We start from the raw sequence: 18,761 nt of genomic DNA on the forward strand, positions 1-18,761 counted from the left end.
ATTTGTTGTTACGTATGCAGTGCAAGATCTTCATCAACTCTTTTGCTTATGATAATGGCACAAAACAATATAGGATACAATATGCAAATCCTCAGTCTGGTCTCCTGTTGAGGATATTATTTGCATTTTCAATGATATGCAGAAAAATGTTAATCTTTTTATATGCCTTTGACGTGTTTGGACAGGTATAATCCTGATCTCATCTAATATGCTTCGTGCTGTGGATAAGGAAACTATTCATTTTCCTCCTATCCACGTGCCCGTAGCATAAATTTGGAAACTTTCTGAAGTATTTCTGTTGTTATGAAATCTCATTTTAAAAATATACAGAGATAGGTGTGGTATCAGCAGATGGTAAATTGACCAGTCAGGGACAGTAAAAGTGAAGAGTTAGTTTTATTTACAACATTATTTGACTAGAGGGTTGCTGTAAAAAGCAAGTTGTGTCCCCGCCTTTCGTCTCAGAGCCTTGCTATTTGATGGAGCAAATTTTCAACTACAAAATATCATTATTCAATATTGTCTCTATTAGCTATGCATTTTTGCCAGCAAAAAGCAGGAGCCTGCTTGCCACATTTGTTAAAATCTGCATCAGTGAAGGTGACCCACTGTCACTGTTGCCACTGTTCAATCACAGCACCCAACACTTCACTGCGTTCGCGTCCGCTCTTTGGTCACTGTAAACATTCAGCAAGCATTGATGAACGTCAGTGAGTGCCACACTTTTCACGTGGAGGAAGTCAGTTCCACACCTTTGCTTCATATGCACTTCCATGTCAGATGCCATTCTGTCAGACTGCCCCTCTGCTGCCATCTTTCACATGGCAACAGAACAAAACAGAATATGGGTGTAAGGTTTAGTCTTTACTGCCAAACTACCAACATCTACCTCTGATGTTGTGGGCCAACGAATTAGGAGGCAATGCCTTCAGAGCAGCCCTCATACAGCTTCAGTCAAGTATAAGGGAAAGATGAAAGAGAAGGCTTTTGTTCTCTTCCTGATTGCTCAGAATCTGTAATTTCCATACTAAGTTGTTGCAGTCTAGGAAATAACTTCACAAAGTTTGTGACATCCTGTACCTCAGATTTTGCACTCTAAGCCATAACCAAGTGTTGTGGAAAACATAAAACTGCAAGGTGAGTGTCTAACTGATGGTATCTGTACAGTAATGTGAACCTTACACCCTCCCATGTTGACAAATTGTAAGTCCAGTAGAGTTTACATTATCTATTAAATGTATCACTTTTCAGGTAACTCCTATACCTAAACTGATTCAGTAGGAATAAGAATTTAGCTGGGCTTTATCCGTTTATCCATCATATATATTGATTGCTTGAAGGGTGAAGATATTTCTGTAGATCCAGTAATTGTGCCTAATTCATGTCATTTCAGCCATTTTTCCAGTCTGTTCTCATGGGACATGTGGAAAAAAGATAGCTTAAGTCTGTTGGTCACAGCTTGAATTGAATTACAGCCTTACCAAATGTTCCAGTAACACTGAGCGCACCTCAGTATGTTATCTTTGCTTTATTTTCCTGTTGTCTTAGGAAAGAAATATATAGTTACAGAAAAGGGTTTCCAAGGTTTTATTATTCCCTGTTCATCTTAGTGTTTGTTCTTGAATTGTGTGACATGATCACAGCTATGCAGCCATCCGGAGTTGGATTTGACTGTCTGCCTGTGAAATACGAACTAACTCGGGGGAAGAAGCCATCAGTCATTTTTATTACAGCTGGTAGATGAAGTTAGATGTAATTAGTAGTAGAAAACTGGCATTTAAGGGCAGGTGGGGATTATTCTTTAAAAAAAAAATAGTTTATTTGGAGAGGAAGAAAAGATTTTAACAAGTTATTGAAGGATCCCAAATGTCACATATTTCCATTTTTCCATTGGTAAGCCACGTTATTCTTTAATGGCATCCAATGCAGTGGGTGATGTTTGTGCAAATTTTGATACACACAAATGCTACATGTATGTTTTAACAGCCTAAGTGAAGCTGAACGTTTGCGAGTGATGCCAGTGCGGAAGGAATTGTAAATATTTTTAGTTACGGAATAATTTTGATAGGTTGGAAGTAGAGTCTGCTGAAATGCGAGAAGATGTAAGTGGGAAAATCAACTCTTAAGAAGTAAAGCTAAATAGTTAAGTGGTTTAACTTTTCTGTCTTACTGCCCTAAGTAATTGGACAATTCGAAAATCAATAAAGCAAGGTTGTCCCACTCTAGTTTGTTTTTAGCTGGATTATGGTGTCCAGATTTCAGCTGCCTTGAGAAAAGTCTGGCAAGTCGAATAGATTCCATTGAAGAGCAAAAAATAACAGCTGATATTTAAATAAAGTAATGTATAAGGAGACATGAATGGAATACTTCTATTTTTTGTTATGAAAAGAGGACTCCGTAGACAATGAAAACAAATTCAAAATCAGGTAAAACAGTCTTCTGAAGTAATTGTTAGTACTTTGAGGACTAGCTTAGTTCTTTGCTATTTAAAAAAGTAAATAAATTCCTGTGTTGGAGACTTTAAGGTACTTAATTGTCAGATATGGCATTGATGCGATTGATCTCTAAAGATCTTTTTCCAGTCATAGTCCAGTCAAAGCAGTATATTATACAATGTTTTTCTTATAATTTAAGTAACAACTTCCTTTTCTTGCCTTTAGTTTCTCTTATAATTATCTCCAGTAACGTAAGATTTCCATTAATTATGGTTTTGAACAACACATAATTCAAATATTATTTGGCATTAGCGTTGACTTTAATCTGAGCCACTTGATAAGTAATAGCACTGGTGTTTTAGTTTTTTGTTGGTGGATTTTTTTTTCCCCTATTCTTTTACTTCTAAGATTGTTCCCGCATTGTCATTCCAGGAATATGACTGCAAAAGAACAATGTCTTAAATGATGTTCTGTTCAATTTGTGAAATGTATTTTATCACAATGATTATAATATTTATCCAGCATTTTTCATAATACACTGATGTTGAAGTTGCTATTTTGTGGTTATTAATATTTTAATCATCATATAAAATAATTGAATGTGTCATAGTCTCTTAATTGTATTGTTAAATCAGGCAGGTCTCTAGAGGGAACAGTCTGACTGCTCGTGATCATCACATTTATAATCAATTAGAAGTACTCAGTGCAGCAGTTTAAGGGGTATCACCTTAACCAGCTAACAATGCACATCAGCTAACAACAACGTACAACCAGCTAACTGCAGGACATCATAGTTACATCCACTATCAGTCAAAAATAATATAGATAAACATGCAAACTGCAACAGCTAATAAACAGTAGGAGTCCCTCATCATGGAAAAGCAGGCCAACCCATCTGTAGCAGTCTGCTACAGAGAAGGTTTATAGTAAATGTTAAGGCTCACACAAAGCATCTGAATACTGTGCTGTTTGGCTACTTGCTTCTGCTTATAAGCTCCCTTTAAGTACTGGAAGGTCACAGTGATGTCCCCCATAGTCTTCTCCAGGCTGAAGAAGCCCAGGAAGCATCATATGAAGTATTATATAAATTCTTTGCGATGTGCATGATTTAGTTGCAAAAAAAAAAAAAAAAAAAAAAAAAAAAAAAAGCTGTGTAATAGAAAAACTTGAATAGACTCAAATACAGGAAGACCAGAACATAGATTTCTGGATAGGTGAATGGGACTCAAGCCTACTGTGTTCTAGGCTGGTGTGGGAGAGGCTGGACATTCCTTTCTCCTTTTTATTTTGCCATTACAGCTAGAGATGTGAAAGATATAAATTACGGTCTGGTGGAATGAGAACAGTTTTTGAAATCTCACAGGCTTTCTTGTGCGCCCTATTTTCATGCGGGTTTCATTTTTTTTCCCCAGTAGCTTCACTGCTTTATTTATATTGAGAGTTTTCAATGATGAATAAAGAGAACCCTTCACAGAACAGTACACGGTGTTCCATTCTGAGCTCAGTAACAAATATAAGCTTTTATTTTTCCTTGACCGCTGTTGTCTGTGTATGGCAAATCTGCATTCTTTCGTAAAGGCTCTTACAAATTTAACTGGGTAATATTTTTCATTTAATAGAATATGAATGTGTTAATGGGTGTTATTGATTAGTTGTAACTATCTCCAAGATCATACTAAGGGCTTCAAGAACGTAGTGGTTCTATTAAAAAGCAGAGTTAATTCCTCTGCTGTTTCTGAGCTGTTTCTTTTTCTATGATTTTAAACTATCTTGCAGCTGACCTACTTGACCTTTCTCATCCTCTTACCACTCAAAACTAAATCTGTTCAGTAGAGCTCTTGAAGTCTCCAGACTGAAGACTCCAACCATCTTACACTGGCAAGAGATGGTACTCTCTTTTCGTAATTGGTATCTCAGGAAGAAATAGACTTCTTGAAGACCTATTTCACAGAAGAATCATGATGAGTGCTCTTAGTGCTTTTGATAACGATGATTGTAAGAATCATTAGGAATCCTCCAATACAGGATCTTTATGAAATCTGAGCAGCTCTGCAGGACTTGCAGAAAGACTTCATACAAAACCCTTTCCCTATATTTTTGTCAAAACTCTCCTGTTTTATTGCGTGTTTTATCAGTTGCTATCCTTTGTTCCCTGCAATTTCACAAGCTTTCTTTTGTACTTCTCTCAGCTATCAAAATCTTAACTACTTACTGCGATGTACTGCAGTGACCTTACAACAAGTGGTATAATATACATATATGGGTAAAACTGTATGATTTATGAACTCTTTCAAGGCTGTCCTATATGTCACAGGAAGCTTAGCTATGCATTTGTGACTTACTAGTTTTTATGACTGCATGAAAGCAGTCCTGAATTTTAGTCCGGTATATAATTACTAAAATAGTTGATTTTTTTAGATAAAAATATCATTTTTAGAAACCTTTCCTTAAGACGTAGCAGACACCACTTGTAGAAGATGCTCATTTATTTATTTTGGAACAGGTCTGCTCTTGAGTCAAGATTTTATTTTTCCTTGAGTCTGAGCTAAGGAATCAGTTATGTCCTTTGTTCTTCTGGTTCACAAGGCAGCCATAGCACATTTTGCAAATGCTGCATGTGTCTGATTTCTGATGCAGCTAATGTCTTTACAGCATTCCTACTAGCTAATAATAAAACTCACATACTATTCAAGATCGCTAACATAGGTTTTGGGGAAACTGACTTCAAACAGTAAAAGTGTTGGAAATCAGATACTCAGCACAACTGAGGTCTTCTGCGTTGCCTAGATTTCACTCCAAATATTGAGAAAGCGTCTGTTTCTATTTGCTAGTAAGAACTGCTGTTGCCATACATTTTGGTTCTGTTTTGACTTCAGTATGGCCAGAAAATTATGATCACTGCAGTGCAACAGCTCCTAATGGATTGTGGCAGCATTTGTGTGTCAGTTTCTAACTTGGTCTTTGGATTGACAGCAAGAGCCTTGGGATCACAGGGTTGCATGCAGTGTCTTTGCCAAGGATTATGGAATGGGGTCTTGAAGATGTTGCGTGCTATTTGCATTAGCACTTTATCCTCTTGCAAAATGCTCCCAAGGATCAAAGTAGTCCGTCCACAATCATGTTTAAATATATAGTGTATTTGAAGTGTTAATTATCAAGTTTTATCGATACATCTTTGGATACTTCCTGAAATCTACTTTTACGAAAGGTAACTTCCTTAATAAGGAGCAGGTTTGAATTATTTAGTCGAGCTTTTTGTAGAGTTTAACGCACGGTGCTTGTTTTAGTATGTATGTGAGATACATTAATTTATACCCTTCAATTTGCTGTCATTTAAAGAAAAAAAACTCTAACCTCCAATTTACTTTACACTGTGTTTAAATTACTATTCAAGCTACCACTTTGACTAATCAGGTTAACAGATTTAAAAATGAGCTTTAAAGATGACAGGTAGGTGGAAAAGGAATATCAGACTGCTATTTAAACCAAAATACAAAGACTTGGAAAGAAAAAAAGCCCAGAATATGTAAGTCAAATTTGTAGTAATCTGACAGTTTGAGTGCTTCTGCTACATATCTTTAATGTGAGTTCTTTAAAACTTAGTCTTTCTGTGTGTTTTACAAAATGGAACAGGCAAAATGAAATGTAATTACACATCTGCATGTAATAATTCTAGCCATTTGTAATGGTAGAAAGTGACTGCTTATTGCTGCAAGAGGATTTGGAAATACATTCCATTTTCTACTATATTTCGGTTCTGATTAAGTATATCTTTATAGACACAGTACAATGACTCCATGAAAACGAAGGAGAAAAAAAGTTCTCCTACTTGTGAGTGCCTTAGAGTGCTTCTGAACAACAATTTGGAGTCCTTTACAATTTGACATACCTATAGTAATTATATGAAGATTTGGAAATCTGACTCCAGATGTTAATGGTTTGAAGGTGATGCTAGATATTGTAGACCTTCTTAAAGTTCTGGGTAATTACCCAACCCTTTAAAGTTCTAATTGATTAATATATTATTCATCATTTTTGCTGGCAGAGCTACCTTTCTCCATCTTAATGTCATAGCAGTTTTAGGAATGTATCTGGAAGAACTCTCTCTGTCTGATACAGTAAATGCATGATATGTACAACTGCGCTGCTGAAATTAGGTCTCTCTAGACACAGAAGAGCTTTAGCTTGATACTTTCCAATCCTGTGAATGCCAGTATGGAGAACTTAACTCTGATCAGCACTTCAGTATGTTTTTAGTGCCCTGAAATGCCTTTTCTTTGGTTCAAGACAAAAATGCACAGGGAACCACTACGTCGTTTATTCAAAGCCCAGAGAGCAAAGTCTTAAAAGAACTGCAAGCTCAGCATTTTTAATAAACTTGTTTTCTGTTGATTTGGACAACAGCCTGACAACAGAATCCACCCTTAGGAAAACTGAAAACAAGATGATGGTTAACCAGGTAACTAAGTTCATATACATTAGCTTTCACTGCATTTATTCACATGAAACTTCTTATAGCTGAGCAAGTGGACTTAGTCAAATGGTGCTAGTGAAGATGAAGAAACTTGCAGGTTTTGAAAAGTACGTTCACTTTGCAGAGAAGTGCCTGTTTGGGTTTTTAGAAGTGGTTCAGATACTGCTAGGACCTACACTGCGGTTTAGTATCTGAACTACTGGACAAAAGCTTTCCTCTTGAGACTTAAAAAAAAAAATGAAAACTTCAATTTGTATTGCTTCTGTTCCAGAACGGTGCATTTCTGTGCACTTCACAGGGTGCAAGAGCACCGCGCTAGCAAGGACACCTGCCCTTTCTTTTCTGCAAGCATGTAGTGGGGACTGAAGCTCTTCTTCGGTTTGAAGTGCCTGACTCATTTACTGTCTCTTTATACAAGCTGATGGAGAGTTGTCAGCCCTCAGGAGAGCAGAGAAACAGTAAAGCAGAAGTTGAGGGAGGAATAACCGTACGGTTCAGCCATGCAGTTATATATAGTATGCAATAGAAATGTGAATCTAGATATATTATTTAATATTGGAGTGCCCTTAGGGAGTTGAATATCATATGAAAGCCTTATATTCCTGGATACAATATGCGTTCAACAAAAACATTAAATCTCCAGAGACAGCATAATCCTGTTGACAGCTGTATTTTTACACTCACGAACAGCCTTTCTGTCTCTTGTACCACATAAGGAGCAGGACCCTGGAGTCTCAACCTTTTAAAGATGCAAAAAGTGCACACTGTGTAGTAAGTACTGGAGGTTCTGCAAATACAATTGTCCTTGCTTTTCTCCTTCATACGAAGTAGAAATCGTAGGAATAGGAATTTTTGAAGATGCGTGGATGTTTCCACTTCTAAGGTCCTGTCCAGTATATCTTTTTTTGTGTTTGTGGAACATGGCAGATGCTTAAATAGAAAGTACAGCCAAACTTATCCTGTGAAGAGTAGTTTTAGAGAAGCTTCGGGAATGTTACAGTGATCCTTGCTTCTGAGTAATACGCCTAGATTTTGTGGCAATGTGTTTTACTGTTTTACTTCTACGTTGTTTCCTTTGCATTAGGTTTTGCTTGTGAGTTATTTGTATTGCTTTTCAGTCTCTTTGGAGTCTCTTTATTTGGTGCTGCATATTACAAGAAGAAAAACAGAAATAGTCCTGAATTAACACTGCTGTCAAAGTTTATGGCTATGGTTATAAATCATACGGTTTTCTGAACTACAGGAAACCATTCTCTTGGAATGATTCTCTTTGCAGTGAAACTAAAGGGTGACCTGTTTGTTCTGAATTACGGTAACTTTCTTAGAAGTCAGACCCAGAGCAATGAAGTGAGAATATGCGTGAGTAATTTGCAGTCATCTAATGAAATACTGCCATGGGAAATGAAGTAGTTCAACATATGCTGAAGCCTCTGCTATCATTCTTGATGTATTATTTTTACCTTTCCTTCTCTTTTTCGGAGTCATGTTGACCTAAAAAATTTGCAGACTTCTATGTATTATGACAAAATGTGAATGCTGCAGTATGTGTTTGGTTGCAGTAATTTGAAATGAAAGCAGTGCATATTCCATGCATCAGAAACCTCAGTTTAATATGTATTTTGTACCTAAAATTAATAAGCATTGATAAAATAAGCAGTGGAGATCATGAAGTACATGTTTCTCCAGACAGCTGCAAAATGTTCTTTACCTGATTTGCTTATTTCTGTAAAATATCTTTGACATTTATTACTGTATTGGAAACCCAACTCCATTACCATTATCAGGCTTAGGAAAAATACGCAGTGATATACTGTAAAACCATTTGCTTTTTTTCATAGTAAGAAACAGATACAAATGATGTATGGACACGACAGAAATGCATAAAACTATGCAAAGGGTTGATGTCTTAGCTAAAGATGGGGTACAGTGAGACACCTCTGGAGTGTTCTGTTGTGACATCCTGTGTTTGTTCAGAGAAAGTAATCTGAAAAAGTCTCGTTTTTGGTAGAAGTAGTGCTGTGTTCTGTAGAATCAAAACCCACTGACGTCAACCAGTTTGATGGACTTGCCAAAATGCTTTGATATAAGCAAAGGCTTAAACAGGCTTCTGTATATTTTAAATGGGCAGTTGAACAATGATTCCTGTTTCCAAAATAATAGGTAGAAGAAAGGAGGAAGTATTACCTGAGTGGTTCTTCAGCTTATAGGAAATGAAGCAGTTTTTGTAGAATATCTGTTGTAAATAAACTGAGTTAAAGAATTGCTTACAGTGCATACGATGAGTTTAGTAAGATAAAAGTATTTATTTACAGTAAGCTTGGTACCATGACTGTGCAGACTTATTTTGTAACATGCTACTTTTTCCTAGTGAGGATCAAAAGTGATATCTTTTTTAATTCGGTGTTTTCAAGGTATTAAATATAGACTCAATTAGTTCAAATTCCTTGTTTTGATGAATTTTTAAAATCGGAACATTTCTTTCTGGTTGGAAAAATTCTCTGTATTTATTCATAGGAAAGATCTGTATTCTTCAGAGGGGTCATCTTTTCATAAAATGCCAGGGAAGCAGCATGACTGCTGTTTTATTCAGCAAGTTTCTATGAGCTGTATTGGGGAGGCTTTTCTTGGTTATTTCATCTGACTTATGACCATACAGATCATTCTTCTTCCCTGTTGCCTTACCATAACTGAGCAAAGGCAAGTTACATTAAAGCCTGCAGACAAATTTTGTTTTTATTTTAAAAAGAATAGTTTTTGCTACTGACGTGGGAAAAAGGGAACATTGCAGTGCTGTTGTCTAATGACTGACGACAAGTTATAAATAAAAACACGCAAAAAAACCCATAACAAACAAGTCCCACAAAATGCTATTTATAAAGTTGGAGGTGATAAGAGGGTGAGAGATTGTTCTCTTCTGTGGCTTAACTCTACTTTTTCTGTTGCTGTATTTGTAGAGAAATTAGTCTTTTAGGAGTATAATGATTTCCTTGGCCTTGACCATTTTTTCTGTTGAGTGGGGGGAAAAAAAAAAATAACTTTCGTAAGGCTATGGTAGCTGCCTTTTTAATGTGTTATGGTTGGTGTGTTGTCTGAGAGCTTTTGGAATTCATTGAGGAAAATAGAGCGGGAAGTTCCAAGTACACGTTTAAAGACCTAATAAATAGTATAAATATTTTTCAGAGAGTACTTGCAAAAGTTGTCCAAGTTACACACTTAAGTTGCAAATAGGTCAAGCAATACATTTTTTTTTTTTTTTTCTGAATGAGCTTTCATTTTGCTGTGATTTAATACTTAGGAATATATGCATAGGTCATCTCAGTTAATACTGTTACCTTCTTTGTTACCATAAATAGGTATGCTTTTGGACAAACACAGGTTGTCTTGAGCATACAGGAGGACCTACTTTTATGCTTATTTCATTATAGGACATCATTAGAATCCTCTGTCAAGATTAGGCCCAATCTGCAATTCCCTTCCTCAACAAGTAGCATGATTTGCAATCAGAAACAAACAAACAAAAAAACAGTATCAGTTCTTAACATTGTTGTGTTTCAAGAGTCAGATACTCCACTGCAAAGTTGATTATTTCCACCAATTCTCAATAATGCACATGATGGCCTTACAATCACTACCTTCCTTTGTTAAGTAGATGGATGTAAATATGAAATCTGAAAGCTGTCATAAGAGACAAAAAGCATCATTTGAAACATCTGTTTCAAGAGTGGAAGGGAGTGGGAATTCACAGTTAATACTTAACCAGCCTTTCCTAGGGCTTCTAGGAGAAAATAAATATTTACTGTTCCATCAATATGATCTTCATACAACAGAGCTGTAACTGGAAAGAACTTCATGCTTTTCAATCAGATTTGTTATGAAATTGATTCATTCATTTCAAAACCAGTTCACCTGGAACAGATGTGAGACAAATTGGAAAGTGTTTCTAAGCAAATAATAAAGGAAACTCCTATCACATTGGAGACTGGTTAAAAAGTAACAATATAGGAAAGAATATAACTCAATTAAGGATATGTTGGTCAAAAGCACAGATCCTGTTGTTTTTTTTTTTAAAAAAACAGGAAAAAATAAGATTGAAGATATATGTAGGTGAAGTCATAAATGTTGGCTTGACTATAAGTATATGAGGAGGAATACAGGGTTGATATTAGGCTAGGGCTGTGCAAGGTGGAGAGGATGAGAAACAACAAGAAAAAATAAATAAACCTGTTGTCACTGTTAGGAGTTGGTAGGAAGATAATAGACAAATGGGTACAGTGAGAGAGAGAGCGTGCACCTAAAATCGACTGTCAGTTGGGAGAATGAAGAACAAAAAGGATTGAGTTTATCCACAGTAATGAAGCGTAGAAGCCAGAAAGGAGAAGAAATGTCATGAGAAATACAGCAAGGAGGAAGAGGACCTACTCAGACAGTAGTCTTTTAAATTCTCACTACACTTCTTATGCAGTTTATCCTCTCGGTTTGATCAGAGTTGGAGTACAAAGAGCAGAGACTGTGCCTTAGACTGGAAGGGAAGACAAGCAAGTGCCAGTATAATTTGCTTTGGGAACAAAAGGAGGCTGTTCATTATTTCACTTCATTTGTAGTCAGTTAACTTTGCTGTACCGTTTTTGAAATAGAGGAGTAGAAGAACTGCAACAGAGCATTAAAGTAAGAATGAAATATATTGAATGTGAGCTCCCTTTGACACTATAATAGTATTTAATTGATGTTAAATAGCTCCATTGGAACCATTATGAATATGATATGAATACAAATGTATGAAACGTTTCCATCATAATGAATCAACAGCTCCTACAGATGAAGTTACATCATTGGAGCCATTAAGGGCTTTGCTTCTGCAAGTGAATTTACTGCTTATGGAGGTGCCACGGTGACATTTCTGAAGACCGAGATCTTACTATGTGAAGCTTGTTCTGCTAGCAGGAAGTGTACTGGAAAAGCTGATACAACATGGCTAGCCTCTATTAGAGACCACTAACACTGTGCAGCCAAGTTGTTCCAGCTTCTTTGTGCTTTCTTCAGTAATAAGATTTCTCTCATTCATGCAGAAGTCTGTTATGTTTTGGATACAGCTTTTTCACAGGGTAGATAAACATGGGTGTTCTTAAGGTTACTTTCTTCCCAACCTACCAATGATATTAGAACCTCAGGCTCTTTTCACCTAGTAATGCTGAACCTATCACCAGAACTGTTGCACACTGTGCATAAGAAAGAATGGGTTAGGTCATTTTCTTAAGAGCTCAAGTCTTTCTGAAATGCAGCGAAACCTGTATGGAAACAAAAAGAGGCTTTAATTGAGCAAGCTTGTGAATCTCTGTGATTCACAATTAATTGTTAATACTGGAAGATGGTGCATGTCTTGGCTAAGCACATTACTGTGTGTGGCTTTCTGTGTTCATTTCTCCGTAATTTATTCACCAGTAGGGTAACACGTGTGGTACAGGAGATTAAGGCATTAGATCTGTTAATGTACCTAACAAGCAGGTAGAGCCATACCCATCTACTGATTGGGAGAATAAAAAACAGCTCTTTTATTTGTGCTTCATAATTTTATGGTAACCTACCTCATTTTCCATTATATTCTTAACTGGAGAAGATTGTACTTTAATAGATGGCATATCCCATTTACACCAGTATGCCTTTGGGTATTTTATCAGTGCATGGTGGTTTTTTGGCTTGGGTTGGAAGGAACTTAAAGTCCATCCAGTTCCAACCCCTTGCTACGGGCAGGGTTGCCAACCAGCAGATCAGACTGCCCAGGACTTCCTCCAGCCTGCCTCAAGAACCTCCAGGGATGGGCCTCAGACAACTTCTCTGAACAGCCTGTGCTGGGGCTTCACTGCCTTCTACGTAAAAAAAAAAAACAAAAAAAAAAAAAAAACCTTTTGAATATTTATTCTTAATCTCTTCTCTTTTAGCTTAAAAACTTTTCCCCCTTATCGCTGTCAGTTTGTGTACAAACTCAGTTTCCCTCCTGCTTCTAAGCTCCCTTTAAGTACTGGAAGACCACAGTGAGGTTTCCCCAGAGCCTTCTCCAGACTGAACAAGCGCAGCTCCCTCCACCTTTCTTCTTAGGAGAGGTGCTCTGACCCTCTGATTAATCTCATGGCCTTCTTCCATTTGCAAAACAACCCATTGTATCTGAAGGACTTTGAGACTTTTCAGTACTAACATGTTCTCCACTCCAAGTATCAACACAGAAAAAAATAATAATCCTCATTAAAAGGAGATACTCCATCTTGCTGAGTCACGTGCAGCTTTACCAGTCTAACTCTTCTGCATTTGTGAAAACGGAGCCCTGTGCCTGACATGTATTGCTGGCAGGTGCTGGACCTCAGGGGTTTGCAGAACTCCTTCCAGCGTAAAGAAGTGGAGGCAGAAGTTATATGAAGTACAAGGACTCTTATTCAGCAGTGCCACACAGGGGAAATGTTCCCTGTGTGTTACAATTCTTTATAAAGACTAATGGCACAGTGAAAAATGGAAACATTTGGAAAATTAAATGATTCCCTTATAAAAATTTTTCTTGACTCAGTAAAGACATCTTACAGGGAGGTGAAAATATCAGCTACAATAAAAATGTTGATATCGCTAACTTTCACTGGAGTTGTATAACCAAAAAGCCATCTCTTATAGAACCCTGCTTGATTGCTCATAAAAAAGGACAACAAAATTGAAAGACCTGTGCAGTAGTTCTTCTGCATGTTTGCATGTCTGTGTTTTAGCTTTAGAGATACGTAAGAAAATTGATTTAAAAAATTGGTCAATCACAATACAGATTGCTGATAGAAAGCGCTTTGAACAATATTTGAGAAAATTCATTTCTAGATCTGCAGTATGAAGGTCACTTGAACAAAGATTTAAAATGTTTCATGAGAAACAAGTCCTTAATATCTGCACTTGATAATGATCAGGCCCCGTATCATAAACAAATTAGATGCTTGCATAAAAATCTTACAATATATCTGAAAAAAATTCAATACCTATGATCTCATGAACTTGTTTACTGCTTAGTTTGGAAAAATATATATACTTTTTTGTTTCTGGTCAAAAATATGAGTACAGATTTTCCAGTGTAGATCACTGCTTTTAAAAGTTTGGCATCCATTGCCTAAAGAATACTTAAAATTCCTTGTTGAAGATGGTGTTTTCAGGGAGGAAGCAAGCATTAGCTTTCAAGTTGGTGGGCAGGTTGGAATAGGAGATGGAAGAAAAGTGCTGTTGCACCTTTCCTTAATATTAATACGAAATTAATAGGATTTTGCTGGGAGGGAGGGAGGGCCAAAAAAAAGTTTTGGAGTACAAAAAAGACTCTGAAAGCTTTCAAACTGGGAGATGAAGTTCTTGTGAGTAGCGTGCTTTCAGTACATAGGTAAGAGCCATGCCAATCTCAGGTGCTAGGGTTCAGATAAAGTGAAGCATTTGAGCTTGCAATTCTTTAGGATTCACAACAGAAATGGGAATATTTTTTTTCTTTTGAAACTGTAATTATTTATTAATAAATATGAAGCCAAGGCTATTGAAGACAACTTGCAATACAACCTTTTTCACTCAGCTACTCTGTTAGATTAGTGCTAATTTTACAGGCAGTCCAGTCTATACACGGTTATAACAAAAAAGCTTTATTTCTAAACCCAAATACCACGGATTCTGTGTTATGTTTTGCTTCTGGTGGATGTTCTTGAACTGTGCATTTTCAATGTAAATATTTTCAGTATTATGATAAATTGTCAGTGTCTTTCTGTAAGCTTTGAAGAGTACGCAGTCAAAATGTCTACTTAGTGTGCCTTGCTTACTGCTCACCGGAGCATCACTGGCTGTGATGTTGCAGAGAATGGACTGGTTGTGCAGTCCCATTAGGCGCCTTCCTTTCAGCGCTGTGCAATGTCATTGTTTCTGGGTACAATTTAAGGCGATGAACTTCATCTGTGAAGTCTACCTTTGCTGCACTTGACATGTTGAAAGAGTTGCTGCCAATAACATCCAGTACGTTAGAAGATGTAAAGACTGACAGTAGAATTTTCTAAATAGAGATCTGTCAGATCTGGAATTCATTCCTCTATTTGTGCAATATTTCCTGACCTTAAGGACATGACGAGAGGTTTGTTTATTCACTCTAGCTTTTATCTAATGAATTGGTAGTGTGGTAAGCCTGGGGTCTCTCTGAATGACGCTTCATTCAGATTTGTAACATTTGAGTTGCTTATTGTTGGTATAGTTTCTAAAACTGTATTTAATTTTTATTAAATACATATTTAATTTAAAAATATATTAAAAATATTTAACACTATTAAATTTGAAATAATATATATATACTGATCATAGAGCATTAATCTTTTGGATGTGGACAGTGTGATGTTTACCTCATCCTTGTACCTGCAACAACTCTGAGAAAGTTCAGTAAAAATTGTCATCTTCTGTAAGAAAAACCTGTTCCTATCGTACTGCTTTATTTCAGCCTGTATCCATGGAAACTAATAACATTTTTTATGTTTATGTGTGAGTGCTGCAGAAATGCAGCTTCCAAAGGGAAAGGCTTTGGCCACTTGACCTGATACAGAACAGCCAAATGAATTGTCTGCTTTTGTCTTTCTCTAGGAGCTCTGCTGCTGTATGCATCTGAAAATGCAGGCACTTGATTTTGCCCTATAAATGAGGGAAAGAAAGGGTAGTCATTCACGCTTCTACCTGTGTGTAGGAACTGTTGAGTCCTGGCCTGAAGCACTGATTGATCACCTGGGGAAAGTATCAGGTCAGCCCTGTGAGCACAGGTGAAGGCAATTCAGCTGTGTGACTGGAAGGGGTGGAATTTGGCTGCGCCTCTCTTAGACCCCATTTAAGGGCTGACTGGCACTGGGGAAGGATTGCTTCCTGGAGATCCCTTTTCGGTGAAACTTTCCCCTCCAAGCCTAGAATCTTGTGATATGGGTGAGCAATCTTCTTCCCTTCCTTCGTAGCAACTCTTTATTGTGCCAGTCCTTTCATCATCACACTTTTGTTGTAATACCTTTCCCGTTGTATTGATCTGTTCAGTTGCTACAATCTGCCAGCTTGTCTCCTCTGCCTTCTTCCACAGCCTTTCCTCAGTGCCCTGTATTACTGCCAGCAATAATGAGGATCTATTTTTCTATGCCATCTCTTTAGTAACAGAGTTTTGGAAAACAGTAACAAGATAATACAGGGAATCAGCTCTGAAGCAGGGAAAGTGAAAGTTGTTCTGGCATCTTCATGTTAAGATACTAACCACAAATTTAAACAGTAAATACCAAGCTAAGGTTGTCAGAACATATTTTTCTTGCGAAAAATCTTCTTTTGAACGTGTGCGCACGGTTGTCTTGTGGCATGTTGGGTTCTGAATGGAAAGCTTGATCCAGTTCAAAAATGTTAAGGCTTGATAGCCCAGAAAAGAAAAACAAAACAACAACAACAAAAAAAATCAAACAGCAGAAAAAAAAAAAAATGAAGTCATTTGTAGACTATATGCAATTTCAAATATTTGGCAGATCCTTTAGGAAGCTTTCTGCTGAACTCTTGTTGCCTTGCCTGTTGGTTCCTTGGGACAGGAATACGACCACGTACCCTAGGAAGTATTCTAGCACGTTATTTAATACATAATGTTCTTATCAGGTCTTCATTGTTGCCTATCTGATTTTAAGATATATAGTACCTTTAAAACAGGAAAAACAGACCTGGGATGGGCCAAAAACTGAGAAAATCAACTTCAGAAAACTACGTTGCAATGGTAAAGCCTTTTCCTTGAGAACTATTTATACACATTTTAGTTGCAAAAATGTAAGTTAGTCTTGAGTGGTCCACCAAAAGAAAAACCAACCAGCCAACTGGTATGCTGTAGGTTCTTCAACGTGATAAAGAACTGCCACTGGGTGCCACTGTTGAGTTTCAGAGCAAGGCACCAGACTGAGTTTCTGTGGCAGCTAGAATTTGTAGCTGGGAATGAATGTGCAGATAGTAGTTGTGCAACTGAAATAAATTACTTCTACAGTTTTAGGGCTTGTGAAAGAGAACCACAACCATGATTTCATTCTCATGTTTCACTAGCTATTATCGTATCCGATGGTAGATCATTGTGACAGGTCTGCCATGCTTCTTTTCCCTCCGTCCTTGGCTTGCTGCTCTGAGCAGGAACTAGGCTAAATGAGAGAGGACTATAAACTCAGTTTATTGTTATGAAGCATTTTATTGCTTACTGCAGGTATTTTGGCAAACACACCTGGTCTGCCTTGCAAGTCTTTTTAACTAACATGTTTGCACGGTTGCAGTGGGGCTGAAGTTCTAGTTTTGAGCTACTGTGGGTTCCACCTTAGAAACCAAAATCTTGACTGAAATAGTCTCTTTGTGGTATGGGTTTTAACTCATTGCTACGTCTGTTGTGCAGCTGTGTGCATTTGCTAAATGATGATGTGCAAAGGTAGAAAATGGATCACCATCTATAGGTTTCCTTCAGGTTTTATTCATTTCACGTATTCATTTCTGGTAAAAACGACGACTTTGTATTTCTTTACAAGAATGTCCTCAGCAATGTTTTTTTTTGTTGGTGGTGGTGGTTTTTACTATTTGTTCTCTAGACAAATAAATGAACAGCAAAGCAGAGTATGTAATCAGCTATCCAGTGCAAAGTACCTAGGGGCCTTTTTATTAAAGCTGATTATTTTAAGACCATCACATGAGGAATAGAAATGGCTTTGCATATAATTCCATTTTCCTTTATTTTTCTATTATTTTTTATTGTTACTGGAAAAAAAAACTAAGCTTAAATAAGTTAAATCCTCAAAGTACTCTTGTTATCATGACTTGAATACATTCCTTTTATATATATTTCAGATCTGTATTTTTATTTGCTCTGTACTTGTAATAAGTAACATCTCTGTGGTGCTCTGATTAATTGACTGGTTTGTAAAGCTGTTTAGCATCCTTAGGTGGAAGTTGCTATAGAATTTGCGAATTCAGTTTATCGTGTCAAGGAAAATCTTGTAGGAAAGAAGCAGAAATGGAGTAGTAAATCACAATATCATTTGCATAACTCTTATTGCCAAGATTTTCAAGAATATTGATCAAATACAGTTGATTATGCATTGTCCTGCTGTGAGAAGTTTTCTTGTGTTGTTTCTTTTCAATCAAGTGCCTCACTTAATCTCTACCAACAGTTTCCCTGTTTACCAACCTGCTAAGTTAAAGAACGTGGTGGTACTGTGTTTAATTTTAAGTACTAGTGATTTCATTGGTGCTGCAGTGCTTCTATCAAAGCGAGTCTGGGACTTGAGCGTCAGTGCATACTTTTAAGTTATAGAGTCTGACATCCAACATTCAAGTTTTGTAAGGATCATTCTTTAGCTGTTATTTACAACTACCTCAGTGAAATTACTAAATTTGATCTATGTGTCCATGTATTTTAACAAGATAGAATTCTTGTCTTTAACTTGGTAAATTTGTGTCTCCTGTATCAATCATGAATTGGCTTATCTCCCATGAGATTTTATCAAAGTGATTGAAGGTACTTACCTTTCTTCCAAATTAAGAATCAAACAGAATAAGAAACTCACATCCTGTTTTCTGAACAGTGTCTTTTTCCTCTCAGCTCTGTTTGGTTGAACATGTGAGATCTTCAAATGAGAAATCAAGTAAATGTTAAAGAAAACTCATAGGGAAATCTAGCCCTTTCAGTTGATATCTGTGATTAATAAGCACTCCAAGTGATCTCTATCTGCAGCAGCAGTAATAAAGTGTAAGGCAGAGCGAGTCAAACTGAAGTGTGTGCTATACTTCCTGCTAACGTGATGGCGGAAGGTGCAGTTTGCTGGTCTCAGAATAGTTGT

At 36.9% G+C, this 18,761-nt stretch overlaps 1 protein-coding gene across 2 annotated transcripts in view; it reads left to right on the forward strand.

The window, feature by feature from the left end:
* Positions 1–18,761, forward strand: part of NRG3 (neuregulin 3) — a 395,586-nt gene that overhangs the window by 241,167 nt on the left and 135,658 nt on the right. The window lies entirely within an intron of this gene.

The sequence above is a fragment of the Lagopus muta genome, chromosome 5 (assembly GCF_023343835.1).
Source record: "Lagopus muta isolate bLagMut1 chromosome 5, bLagMut1 primary, whole genome shotgun sequence".
NCBI lineage: Eukaryota > Metazoa > Chordata > Aves > Galliformes > Phasianidae > Lagopus > Lagopus muta.